Source organism: Echinops telfairi, unplaced genomic scaffold, assembly GCF_000313985.2.
Source record: "Echinops telfairi isolate 266 unplaced genomic scaffold, ASM31398v2 ScPeMD7_4225;HRSCAF=4972, whole genome shotgun sequence".
Taxonomy (NCBI): Eukaryota; Metazoa; Chordata; class Mammalia; order Afrosoricida; family Tenrecidae; genus Echinops; species Echinops telfairi.
The window spans coordinates 21214959-21219587 of record NW_022108124.1 but is presented as its reverse complement, the minus strand read 5'-3'; positions in this window follow the sequence as shown (position 1 = coordinate 21219587).

Genomic DNA, 4629 nt, shown 5'->3' with positions numbered 1-4629 from the left:
AAGCACATAATAAGGTAGTAAAGATAAAACAATAGTAATAGAAAGCTAACAATACAAATAATGAATAAAAAGAAAAGACCACCATCTATATTAAAAAGCCAGGGAAGGAAATTTTGTCATGGAACAAGCAAGAAATACTTGTACCTAGAACAAATTCAGGGTGGGTCAAGAGGGAGGTCAACTGACCAAGTATCAAGTTTGATCCAGCATAATCGAGGTTACAATGATCTCTACCTGAGAGTAAAACTGCTCGAGACTCTTGCCTGTGACTAGAGGGGGTCTGCCCGATGCTTATCTGACCAGACACTTTGCAGAGGGGTTTGGGCTCTCACTGCCCTCCATAGCCTTCTGCAAGTTGGGCGTTCACAATTAAGCTCTGATACTTTTCCCTTCACCATATTTGGATTTCATTATTGTCATCTTTGGATCACACAAGCTGGCATGCTTCGTTGGCCCCTCACTTAGATGGCTGCTTGTTTGAAATCAAGCCTTTAAGACCCCAGACACATTCTGATTGATAGCCAGACACTATCTGATTTCTTCACCACACTTTGCTGTAGCACCCTTATCTTCAGTGACCATTTCATGAAGATGAGTATCGAGCTGGGCCATGTTATCGGGACTAATTGTTCTTGGATTGGAGCTAGAGTTAAGTGGGAGCTAAGAATCCATAGGCTTGTCCATGGGATATGCACGACTTGGGTTGTATTAGGACAAAATCAAAACCCCATGTGAGTTAAGTTTTTTGTGCCAACATGGCACCTGTAAGAAGATTAGGGTGGAGTTTAGCCTGTCAATCAGGTCACAACTTGATGACCTCCTTTGGAGGTGCGACTAAGATAAATGGTTCTCTGGAGGCCTGCCCACCCCCCTCCACCACCCCTTCTGCCTTCACCTTCATGCCTGGGAGCCACCTGAGACCTGCCAGAACACTGGAGATGCATCCAATGCCATTGGATCCACAAGGCTTTGCACCCACCAGCCTGTGATCTTCCTGCATGCTGCATCATTGCATGTGTCTGCATGAATCTGAAGAGGGACTTATGGACTAGTACCAGACTTACGGACTTCATCTGGACTGGCCTGGAATAGTTCCTTGATATATAATTACTTTTAGCTATAAAGCTATCTCTTATACATATATGAGTGTCATTGGATTTGCTTCTCTCTTCAACCCTGACACACCCTATAAGATCAACTATACTGAAAATAGCAACAAACTAACTGGTAACAATAATAAAAAAAACAACAAAACAAAACACAGAACAAAGCCAAACACGGGCAGGAAAACAGAAACCCATAGAAACACTGTCAGTCCACCCCCTGAGGTATAAGGCGACTGCACTGATAACATCAATAATTTTCCCCGTTGCACAGTCGTCCGGGCACCTGCGGCATGAGGAGTCTATGCCAGCACAGTTCTACCGGGAGCTGCAGCCCACGAGCTGTTGCCCACACAATTCAATCTCCCATTCGATTGAGCTCTGTTTTCCCTAAGCCTGGATATTGGTGCCAGGGGAAATTTCCTGTATCAATTCCTACAAGTGCAGATCCATGCCTAGCCAATTAAAACCTGTCACGTCACTGTGAGCAGGGCATTAAGGCACTAAATATATGGTGATTCCTGGGTCCCTTTTCCATTGGACACCCACCAACCCAGCGGTTCCCCCAAGGTCCAATGACTATCACTTCCAGTCCCAGGTCGGCTACTCTCTGCCTCCTCTCCCATCTGAGCACTCCAGTCCTCAGCCCAAAGGCGCAGGCAGCTCCGAGGCAGGGCTCCGTTCATTCAGCGGGGCCTCTGTGCTAATCCTTCTGCTGCAGCCCCTGCATTATCTTAGGCCATGCTGCCTGCAAGGTCAGCTTCCAGGATCGTCATGGTGCTTAGCCCATGGCATGGTTCATGGAAGGTTGGGTAGAAAAATACTTGCCACGTCTACCCAGGAACCTAAAATCTGGTCCATTGCCCCCCTCGTTCCCTACACTCCTTGTTTAGCATCCCTTCCTGTATTAGTCTGGGTACTTTGGAGAAACAAATCCACAGCAACTCATGTATAAGAGAGAGTTTTATGTAAAGAAAATGTGCATCACAAAAACATCCCAACCCAATGCTGCCCAAACCCACAAGTCCAACATTAACCCATTAACCCAACACCAGTCCACAAAGTTCTCCACCTCGCAAAACAGAGGCAATGATGCCGACTGCAGGAGGAAAGCTGAGTCAGTGAATGAACAAGCATCTCAGCACTAGCAGGGGTCTCCACATGGCTGCTCCAGCACCCAGGGCTGCATCGGGATAGGTCCATGTGGCTTCTCCTTGGGGATGTCTTGTAGGAAGTCAATCTTGCAAGCTGAAGCAGGGAACTAGCTAAGGCAGCTGCACCTGGTGCAACCATCACAAAACATGAGACCCGAGAACTAGAAAGGTGAGGCTTCACTACCCATTTGTCCCTCCGCCTCTCAATTAGCCCCACATGTGATTATTGGCCAGGCTGGCACAATCAACTAAATCACTTCCCGATGGAGGTTACTTCTCCCCAGTCACCTACCGTACTCACCAACAGAACTAATCAGTGCATCCTCCAAAATGTATGCTCCCCTCTGGTGCTCTGAACTCGATCTTCCCAAAAGGTTCTCCTTCCATTTCTGTCCTCTTGCCATTTTCGACAGCACCTTGTGCTTCTACCCTTCAACTCCTCACCTAAGCCCCTGGAGAACCACAATCCTGTCCTCTTTGGACTGCTTTAGGTTGAAATATGCTTTTCCGGCCGAGTTCTTTAAGTACTAGGCGATGGTCCTAGCCAGACTTTGCCTTCAGTCAACGCTACCTAGCTGTTGTCTCCACGGACACCCTCTGAGTTCCACTGCACACTCCCTCCCCCTCTGACTCCCTCTCTACTGCCGCTCATTTGTTCCTGGTTTCAAGCATGACCATCCCCAGAGCTCCATGCTGCAGGACTGTGCTCATACACGAATGTCCCCCAAAAGGCCACTCGGCGCCCCCTCGTTAACAATGCTCCACCCCTTTCCCTCTCTAGCACCTAAATTCTCGTGGCTGTTAGTTTACTCTGATGGCATTGTGGCAACCTATTGGGCTGCTAACCACAAGGACAGCAGTTCAAAACCAGCAGTGGCTCTGTGGGAGAAAGATGAGTCTTTCTACCTTCGTAAAGAGTTAACATCTCAGAAACTCACCGGGGATGTCCTACCCTGGCCGGGGAGGTGGCCACCAGTCAGGACGGATGGATTACAGGGAGTTTAGTTTGGGGTTTTGGCACCCAGCAGCGCAAGCTGGACTCGTGAGTCAAGAAGATCTGAGAAAAACGGATGCCTCTGAATCACGGCAAAAAGCACTGACAGTATGAAGGGCGACCAGAGGAACAAGCAAATCCGTCTGGGAGGAAATGCAGGTAGAATAGGGCCCATTGAATACTGAGGATGGGCGAGACTTTGTCTCACCTATTTTGGACATGGGACCAGAAGATGCCAGTCCCTGGAAAAGGACATCATGCTCAGTCTCATAGCGGTCAGCAAACAAGAGAAACATCTCGAGGAGGTGGATTGACCCAGTGCCTGCTGCCGTCATCTGCCCTGTGAGCACTGCCCATGGTTGCCGAGTGTTGCCTTGTGTTGTGCATAGAGTCTTGGTGAGTCAGGGCGGGCTCCAGCCCTCGCCTGGCCTCGTGTTCCCCATGCCTCTCAGGGCACCTGCCATCCTCAGGAAAGCCCTCTTCGCTCACCAGACAGTGATTGCCAGGCTCTGTCGTTGTCTGGCTGTTGCTTGCAGTGGACATGATGAATAACATGTTCGTTCGTTCATTCATTCATTCATTCATTCACTCACTCATTCATGCAAGTTTCCATTCTGTGTTCTCAGTAGAGCATCCATGGAGAAGATGGATAAAGCCCAAAGATCTAGTGATCTGCTTCAGAAACTCAGCCAATGAAAATCCTACGGGGCAGAACACTCTGATCCGTCACCCAACACGGGGACAGCGCAGAAGGCGGCTCTGTTTTGTTCCGGGTTGTGTGTGGGGTGCCCCGAAGGATGGCCATCGCCACAGCAGCTGGCAACAGTCTGTTCTCAAAGCGCTGGGATAGAGTGAGGACAAAATGAGCAAAAACTCCTGCCCTGAAGGAGCATCCATGCTTTGGAAAGAGACCCATTTTTAGAAATCCTGAACAAGTAAAGATCTATAGTGCATTAGAGGGTGACAAGGACAGGAGAGGGGACCGCAGCACCCAAGCAACTTTCTGAGACAGGATGATAATGAGAAGTCTCCTCACAGAGCAATGATGAGCAGAAGAGAAGCACGTGGCATGTCCAAATGTGCTTGACACGATGGATGGATGGATGGATGGATGGATGGATGGATGGATGGATGGATGGATAGATTGTGATAAGAGCTGTACATGTCCCCAATAAAACGATTTTTTTAAATGACTTGATCAATATTCATTATTCCTATGTACTATTTTCGCTACCAGCTCTCCCGAGCACCATCTCTCTACTGCGTGGATCACTCACGTGGATCATCTGGGCTGCCATTCTTAGGGGAGATGGGCATCGGGTCTTTCTCCCTCCGCCTGCTGAGTGGGTACCGACCACTGCCATTCTGGACAGCAGCC